This window comes from Rattus norvegicus, chromosome 3 (genome assembly GCF_036323735.1).
Source record: "Rattus norvegicus strain BN/NHsdMcwi chromosome 3, GRCr8, whole genome shotgun sequence".
Lineage (NCBI taxonomy): Eukaryota > Metazoa > Chordata > Mammalia > Rodentia > Muridae > Rattus > Rattus norvegicus.
In genome coordinates this window covers 51,774,430-51,784,124 of record NC_086021.1, presented here as the reverse complement: position 1 = coordinate 51,784,124, position 9,695 = coordinate 51,774,430, and the positions used below count along the sequence as shown (strand labels likewise).

The 9,695-nt window shown below is 36.5% G+C and overlaps 1 long non-coding RNA gene and 1 other non-coding gene across 2 annotated transcripts; one reads left to right on the top strand and one right to left on the bottom strand.

Annotated features, from left to right (window-relative positions):
• Window positions 1-605: 605 nt before the first annotated feature.
• Window positions 606-9,618, bottom strand: LOC108350593 (uncharacterized). Its single transcript, XR_001837459.3, has 4 exons — window positions 8,925-9,618; window positions 7,623-7,784; window positions 5,301-5,527; window positions 606-949 (listed from the first exon to the last, which is right to left on the bottom strand). It is a non-coding gene; the product is annotated as an uncharacterized LOC108350593 (long non-coding RNA).
• On the top strand, window positions 8,142-8,241 carry LOC120102009 (small nucleolar RNA SNORA4). Its single transcript, XR_005503054.1, has one exon. It is a non-coding gene; the product is annotated as a small nucleolar RNA SNORA4 (small nucleolar RNA).
• Window positions 9,619-9,695: the final 77 nt, after the last annotated feature.

Genomic DNA, 9,695 nt, shown 5'->3' with positions numbered 1-9,695 from the left:
GGAGGTGGAAAGACAAAAGCTGCTCATGCTCTCCAAGAAATGCTAGCGAATGTTGAAAGTAACCACCGACTTGCCGCCCATTCTCTTAAATGTCACAGGTAAGAATTGTTGCAGAATTCATCAGAGCAGTCTTGAGAATCTCTTGACATAGCTCCCTGACTTCAGCAGCATCTGTCTAGTGATCCATGTGTCCCTGTGTTCCCCGGCAAGGGTCAGGGAGTGTGAGGATTAAGGAACGATAGACACGCAAACAGATCAAGTGACACAAATGTGCTTTCTTAAAGAAACCTGCACCCCATCCTCACCTTCTTTGTTTTCTTGCTTGGAGTTGGCAGAGATAGTCTCGGAGTGTATCGTCGCTTTCCTTGTACGAGAAATCAAAATAGAAATCACACATCGTTCTAAAAGTAAAATTAGTGGTACACTTTTACGCAGTTGCTCATTAAATTTTTACTTTTGTTTTCCTATCAACAATTTCCCAGCTGTAATGCCTGTTATTTTTCCTCAGTTAAATGAAATTATATCGTAGACTTGACAACCGTGTAGTGTAAGGCAAAGATTAGCAGATAATTAAGAGGAAGAATAATATAACATCATAATTCTCATCGTTTTTGATGTTATTTATTTTTATTGTGCATGTCTCTGAGTATACAGCAGAAGATAGCATCGAATCTTCTGGAGTTGGAGTTACAGGCTGTTATGAGCTTCCCAGCATGGATGCTGTGAACTGAACTTAGATGCCCTGTGAGGGACATGAGAACTCTTAGCCAGTGAACCATTTCTCCAGTCCCTTCAAGTCTTCCTTGGTGCCAACATGAAGGGATTTTATTTTTCTTCTTTTGACACACAAAGTTTGTGAAGATGTGCCTCCAGGTCTTTCTGTTATATTATTATACTTCTCAGCCCGGGAATATGGCATCTTCCCCACGAACTTGCTTCTCACCGGAAGCTGTAGGAAATAAAATGTGCAAATATACAAGGTCAATCGCAATTTTTATTAAACAGATAGGTGAGTGGTAGCTACACACAGAGATTGATCAGTGATGCGTAGATACAGAGAAGGCATTTTATTTTTATTTTTATTGTTTTAGTTTCGTTTCTTCCTTCAACATTAGAGGCTTCTTGTCATGAGAAAAATTGATAAAGAACGAAGTAGTATACATAGGAATGCAAGAAAAGCCTTTTCAGTAAATTACATTTCTGAGTCCTCATTCATCTCTAGTGGGATGAACACGTCTATGCCAGGAGGAGGACTGTGGCATAATGACGTTAGTCCTAAACCCCAGTACATATTTCTTGATGTTCAAGAAAATCAGCCCCTCTGGAGTAAATGGAAATAAAGAGCTGGTCTTCAGGACTTCTGACAATTTGAATTCCTTATAATTTGATTATATATATTTTTAATTTGGATATATACATATATATATGTATATATGTATATATATATACATATATACATTACAGACTCACAGTACCATAGCTTCACACATACTAGAATGAGAAGCAATGCTCTATAAGGCTATGCTATTTCTTTTCTTTGTCTAAAAAGAAAACACAAAAGTTCAGGCAACTCATAAATATGACACAAGTTTTTGTCCCACCCCTTCTGCCTCAAGTGCACAAAAACAAAGTGGTAATCTATCTCGTTTATTTCTTTGAAAATGGTGTTCTTAACGTACATCTTGCAGATAGATTATCTATCCCTCACAGCAAAGCTTCACAATGGGAGTCTAATAATTGCTCTTTTTCTAATTTCACTAAATGAGTTATAATTATTTTATGTCTGTTTTATGGTTACTGAATAGTATTAACCTAAACTCTAATTATAATATAGCTTTCAAAGAAATGTATGGACACCAAATTGATGAATAGACAGCTTGTGTAGGAGCATTCCATAAAGCAGACACACAGCTCACAGTTTAGGAAGAGCATGTTAAAATTCTAGATCTCCATTCATTTGTCAATGGAACAGAATATAAACTCATTAACTTTATATCTTTGAAAGACAGATAGAAGCTTGTCATTATGATTAACTCAGATAAAATAAACCTACAATCAAGCTAGTTATAGATACATACCTCTGCTTCATATTGTACTGAAATGTGAATGCATCATGTTCTCCAATCATCTGGCCTTAGAGCATTTTGGTTTTAAAAAAATTCGGTTTCAAAAAGTTACTAGTATTATTTCAGCAAATAATGCCAAGGATGCTGTAATAGCCAATTTCATTTGAATTCTTTAAGCTAGTTATAATTTAAAGTTGATCTTCATGTATATCATAAAGTAAGGACAAGGCAATGTATATTTTTAATCAAACCAATTTCCCTTCCTGTCCCTTCTTTTTCCCCAACTTTGCTTCCCTTTCTAGGACTGGGTCTTACCCTGATGTTCAGGCAGACTCTAAGATTCTTGACAAAGGATGTGGCGTTTTGCTTCTGTTATCAAGTAACTATAACTACATGTATATGTTCTACCTTACAACTCTAGTCACTGGAAAAAACATGCTTGAAAATATTTCCACATATCTTAAACTAAAAACATTTGCAAGTTAATTGGATTCCTAACACAAGTGCATCATTACTGTAAATTATTTTCTTTCAATAAAATAAGTGGCATCCAAATTAATCAGCCTTTGGCCAGTGAAATACTTACAAATGCTTTAAAAATGTTGACTCATGCATACATATTTACTTCATTCCTATCACAATATTTCTTTACATTTAGAGGGGGTCAATATTTGAGATTTAGAGATGTGTGTGTGTGTGTGTGTGTGTGTGTGTGAGAGAGAGAGAGAGAGAGAGAGAGAGAGAGAGAGAGAGAGAGAGAGAGAGAGAGAGAGAGATTGTCTTCAAGGAACAAATCTGTGCACATGCATGTTCACAAACAGGACAAACTTGGGTGTCATTTCTCCAGTGCTCTGTCTTTTGGGACAGATTTCCTCACTGGTCTAGATCTGACCAAGTAGGTATGATGACTAAATAGTGAGTTCATGAAATTCTCCTGTCTGTTTTCCTGCAACTGCGCTTGAGAGTCTGTAGTCTCCTGACCAACTTTCTTAAGAATTCAGTAGATTGAATTCAAGCCCCCATGCTTACAAGATAAATTCTGTACTGACTGAGCTATCCACTTCCTAATCCATACCAGATTAATTAAACTACTTTTTACACTTTCAAACATTCAAGTAACATCTTTAAAAAATTGAATATGATTGGTCACTACATTGGTAGTAAGAGGTATGTGTTTACACTGCTTGCAAGCAGAAAATGAACTACCTTTGAAAGTAATTTTTTTAATAAACTACATGACAGTTTATCTTCATTAGGGCTTCTATTGATCTGAAGTGACATCATGAACATGGCAACTCTTCTAAAAGAAAGCGTTTGATTTGGCTGCCTTACAGTTCAGAGGCTTAGTCCATATCATCATGAGGGGAAGCATGGTAGCAAGCAGGCAAACATTGTGGTGGAGACATAGCTGAGAGTTCTACATCTGAATCTGAAGCCTGAAGTAATAAAGAAATGATAGTGGGCCTGGCTTGAGCATTTTAAAACCCAAAGACCATCCCCTGTTACACAGTTCCTCCACTTAGGCCCCACCTATTCCAATAAGGTCACATCTCCTAAAGGGCAACTCTATACAAGTCTACTGGAACCATTTTCATTCAAATCACCATGTAGGTGATACTTTAACTTACCTTAATTAGACATGTCAAAATGACTAGTATCCATCTTGAGTATTTACCTGTGTTGCCAATATTCAAGTGATTTGATCCCAGTTCCTACTACCCCATTACCTATGGAACATCAAGAATCATTCCTAGATGACCTTAATAGAGAAAGCTACAATTTAAAGGCTTTATAAGCCAGATTAGGAAATGTTTGTGATTACTTTTTAAGACATATAGTCAACTAAGCACTGTGAGCATTAATAATATTGACAGGAAACTCTTGTATAGTGTTAAGTACACTTGAGGACTTGTATTTAACCAGCTTCAACTTAAGGCATCCAAAGTTGGTGCTGAATATGGACCTCTAAATATCACCCTCTTGTCAGCAATGAAAGTTACCTTACTCATGTTTACACATCCAAAGTAACTCTGTTTTTGTAACAGTTCTAATAGGTTAGTATGGTATTCTTTGTTTAAAAAAAGGACTCTCCTAGCCTTCAATATAGTTTATTAACTATTTAACAAAGGCCTGAGAAATGTGAAGTGCTGAGATATTTCCACAAGGATCCATACTAGCTTTGGGAACTGACATAAACATTTGATTTTTGAATAATGTACTAGTGCATTAAGATGTTTGTAGAGGAAGAACATGTATTTCATCCAGAAAATCATTTCTAGGAGGTATTTGTGAACTGAAATAAAAGATTTAGCTTTTATTAATTGAAGAGGAGTTGTTGGTATTAAAGATGGTAAAATAGTTTAAGTATAGAGGGAAATTCAGCAAGAAAACACAGTATCGCTTCTATCTAAGACAAATTGATGCATACAAGGGTCAAGCCTTTTGGTTAGTCTTTGTTTTTCTTCACTGTTTGAAAAAAAGAAATATGAGAGATCTTGTAGTGGGCAACAGAGTTGGATAGCCAGTGATTTGATCAGCTTCATCATTTATCAGAATTAAAATTGTATCCCCAGATTTTAGGTTATAACCATTGTTGGAAGCTGTGTTACTGTAAGGACTTTACTGCCTGAATGGTAAAATACAGTGTACCGATCTAATAACTGCCAGCTTGATTCCTAAAAACTAGAAAGACATACTTGGTGTTATCTCATTTGTTTCATGTCCTATCCCATTTCAACTTTTAAAGGCTGGCCAAACTGATATATGCTTTGAGAAATAGGATCCTTTGTTGATAAGAGAAAGAAGAATAGTCTAATACTATTGTAAATATTTGAAATTGGCATGAAGGCACCATTTGGCTACAGTGTAACCTTTTGACTCCTCTTGATTCACAAGACCTTCCAAAATGAGATTATTTCAGTAGCTAATAATTTGCTTGTTCAATAAATTTCTGTGTTCTCTATGCTCTGTTATAATATATCTACATGGTGCAGAAATAAGTTGAAAGAGTTGTACAATAGCAACTCATGCTTCTTGCATTTTCCCATTACCATGTCAGCTGGGTTGTTCTCTTTTCACTGGATTAGCAATAAAACAACATCTGGGTCTCCTGAGTTTATCATTTTTTCTCCTCTAATACCATTTGGGCATCCGTATAAATTCAAAATGGGCTTCCATCTGCCAAGCGCTCTTCATTGTGGTTTTTTTTTTTTTTTTTTTTTTGGTATTCCTTACCTCAAGTTCCAGCCCATAATGCTCTACTGCATTTTCACACTTGTTTGAACAAAGCTGACATACAGTGTGAGAATCCACACTGTAGTTACACGTGTGCTCAACTGCATGGCTGTACTAGTGTTCTCTTCTCGGTACAGAACTGAGAAAGATGAGAGAACTCTTCAGTTGTCCGAATCTATGGTTCAGGGAGAGCAAGGCGCTGTTAAATACATCCTCTGCTTCTTATCCTAAAAGGTCACAGAGTTAAACATCACGTGAGTCTTTGCATTACAACTACAGTTTAATTGGGGTGAAGAGAAAGGAATCACATGAATCTGATAGGCTCATGTGAAAGCCATTAGCTCACTTTTCCACATTTGTCTACTTTTCTTTTTCATCCCTTTAGTTATGATACATGTGCTTTGGTATGGACAGAAAGTGAAACAAACACACTGTGTGATTTTACATTAAACCAACCCATTGTCTTGAATTCATATTAGTTACGTAGAGAACCTCTCTTAGGAAGCAGATATTTTCTGATAGGGTATCACATCTCACTCTAACCCAGGACTGCTATTGAAGTAGTTATCCAAGGACCTGACAAAAACTCACTCATCTCCCTTAGTGGTATAGGATGATCCACCTGTAAAGGTTTAAACTTGCTTAAAATGGAGCCTTACTTAAGACCCGGTAGTACTGAATCCAATTCCTTAATGTATGTACATATGGAGTAAAGTCTCTGACTGCTGTGGAGGCTGAAATTATTTTATTCTTACTTAGATGCTGAAGTCTTCAGTTTATGCAGAGAGAGGAAAGAAAAAGAAACAGAAGAATAGCTTGATAGGACTACAGAGATTCAGAGGTTTGAATTCTGCTACTTCAGTCTACAGAGTGATGCATCTTCATGGATTATAAATAGCTACCAGTACAGAAAAATAGGTAGATCACATTGTCTTCCTATTATCTTAGAGTTGCTTTTATTGGGATATAATTATAATCAAAAAATCTTGAGAAGCAAAAGATTTAGGTGGCTTATGCTTCTATATCACTGTTTATCATGGAAGGAAGTCAAGAAAAGAACTCAAGTAGCACCTTGTGTTGGCCTACAGAGATCCCCCTGTTTTCCTCCCAGAAACCTAGTGGCTTATGTCATCACCTGCCACCATTGCCTGTTGATGCCAGATGTGAGTTGTGTATAGCAGCATAGAAGGAAAATTGTACCCCTTTATCACACATATTCTTTCTATCTCTCTGGTTCCACATATTCCTATTGGACTCTCTTCTCTTTCTGCTCTTCTTTCTGTCCTCACTCTGTTCCTCCTTTACTGCCTTCATGACTCTGTTATTGATATTCAGTCTCTACCCCTTCCCTAGGTCCTCACTTCCTTCCTTTCATCCAAATAAACTTCCCTTATACCAGTGTGATTTCTCAGGGGGACACCTTGGCATGTGCCTGCCAGGTACCCCAGCCGCTGCCTCATAATGCCACAACTGGCGTCAGCAGACAAGGGTGGCAGGTGATTCCATAAGCTGCTGCTGTATCCCTTGGAGGAGCCCAGCAGAATTGTCTGTAAGCCAACAGCTTGAGCCAATAATTGACAAAGAATGTATGGAACGTGCTACTTACTGAGTTGCTCTTCACGGTTTCTCAGTCTGCTCTCTTACAGAACCTAGAACCACCATCTCAGGGGTGGCAGCACCCACAATATGCTGGGTCTACCCTAATGAATCACTAATAAAGAAAATGCCTGATAGGCATGACTACAATTGTATGAAGGCATTTTCTAAACTGATGCTCCCTCCTCTCATTTGATTCGTGCCTGTGTCAAGTTGACATATAACTAACCAGCACACATATGCTAAGAATTTCAAAGAAATCAAAAGGTAACGCTGCTTGAGGAGATCTGTTATAAAGAACAGACACAGCACGCATTTTTATAACATTACCCAAACATATTTTGACCTGCCCAGATACTGCATATCAAGGTTCTTTTTTGTTAGAAGGATTATTTTTGGTTGTTATTTGTTTTTAGTCTTCTCAAAGATAACTCTCCTAAAGGTAACTAGAGTATCATGTATGACATAAATCTTAGGTGTTCATGATGATGGAGAGGTTAAGCCAATGACAATGACATATCTATCCCGCCTCATCTGTACCATGAGACTGTGGGTCACAGTGCAGATGAAAAACCCAACTTCTCCTCTACTACCATGAGGCAAATAATCATTCCATGACCCAGAACTATGAATGGCAGCAATGTGGTCAGGTGTGGTAAAATTCAGATCACTTGGGATATAATGAGGACATAAAAGAGTTGAAAATATTTAATCAGGAAAACTTACTATGTCTCTTAAAGCATAATGCATTTTGGTGGCATTCAAGTGACACAGTTCAGACTATCTTATTTCAAAACATCATGGGACCTCTACTCTGAGCAGGTGCATCTGAGAATATGGGGTTCTTCTTCTTGCAAGATCACCATCAAAGCTTCTTAGAGTATATTCCTACAAGAAAAAATATACAGGCTTTCTATAATTCTAACAACCATATTCAATGTATAGTTCTTTCATTTTTAACCTTTTTAAAATTTTGAGAATTTAATAAATAAATTCCATGAATGTTGTACTTTTATACCTGTACCATCTCCCTTCCAGTTCCTCCTATCAGTGTTCCCAATCCCCTTTTAAATTCATGGTATTATATGTGTGTCTATAGATAGATAGATATATAGATAGATAGATGGATAGATAGATAGATAGATAGATAGATAGATAGATAGATAGATAGGAACTATACTAGAAAGAGTAAAAAGTAAATAGCACTAAAGAGGCTTTATCTTGATACTGCAACACTTTCATTAAGTACTGGAAGCATCACACTATTTGGCAGAATGAGTAAGACCACACTCCACAGTGGACTATACCACTTAGTATGGCTCATTACTATATTGTGGCCTACATTGATTGCAGAGATGTCTAGGTTTTGGATTATATTAAACAACCTCTTTTAAAAAAAGTACTGGAAGCAATCTACAGACTCAAGATGTGAAATCTTCAAATGGCCATTAATTAATACAGAACAATACAGAATACATGAAATAAAGTGAAATAAAGTGTTGGTCAGCAACAAAAAGGAAAACGGAACTGATAGATGCTATGGACATATATTAGTGGAACACTTTTTAAAAGGATACATATTAGAAACAGATAAAATGTTCTCATTATTGCAAAGGTATAGGTTAAAAGCATAGACCACGATACTGAGAACATGACCATCTAGAGAATAGGATGGGTGCTGAGTAAATGGTTCCTTTGGAGTGATGTTGCTTAGAGTCACATTGTTATAGATGCACAACTGTGTGAATAAATACTAGACTTTATAGGTGGGATGATAGGGTAGGCAGAGCACATCTTACTAAAGCATTAAGATGCTGGATGGAAAGGACAAATTACTAAGTATTTACAATGGCTGAGTACTTCGTTACATAAATTATTGTAAGTATCATACCTCAAAACCATGGACTTAAGGAGCTTAGCTATTAGTAATAGTTGATTTCCAAGTAACTTAGTTATTGGGGTAAAGAATGAAAGATGAAGAATCCTTGGAAAGAAAACTGTGGTTATACCCATAAGTAAAAGACCTACCCTGCAGTTGCACCAAACTGCTGGTTAGCTGTTGGATCACAGTAATCATTATCACCAATGCTTCCAGATGGTTTTGGTTTCTCTTTCTTGGATGTAGATATTTAGTTTTTGCAGCCACATTAATCATATCAGGACCATATTCCATAGCAGGATAAGACCACCAATTCTTGTTCTTTCTCAACTTTTACATTATAAAGAGAAGTTCAATTTTATCCATTCCTTACCTTGTAGCAGAAGTTTGTATTTAATATGCTTTCGATTTTTTAATTGTAGATTAACGGCATTTTATGGCTAGTATGTAATGAATGCTGAACCATGTCAGTTATTTTCAAAGTATTATAAACACAATACTCCTGTTTCTATACATAACAAGCCAGAAAAGATGATACTCTCTTTCAATGTGTAAAAGCAGGTTGTGTTTTGCAAAATCTCATCAGGTAAACAAACCCTGCATTGATAGTGCAGCTCAGTAATTAACTGGACTTTTATATTTTCATAAAGCAGAACCATATATAAATATCTATGGTTGTCCTAACGTGTATATGTTTTAAAGTGGGGACAATGTGTCATGATACACTTTTTTTTTCTCCATAACTGAAGATCAAGAATTAAGGTTCACTCATTTCTATGCCGTAACCCACTTTGGTTCAAAGTTTTTCCAGTATCTTCTTACTGCCCTGTAGCATGATGTCATACAGGGGAAGGCAGGTACAAGATAGAACAAGTCCTGTCATTGGACAAAAAGGAGGGATGGGTGGGAGAAATGTTTAA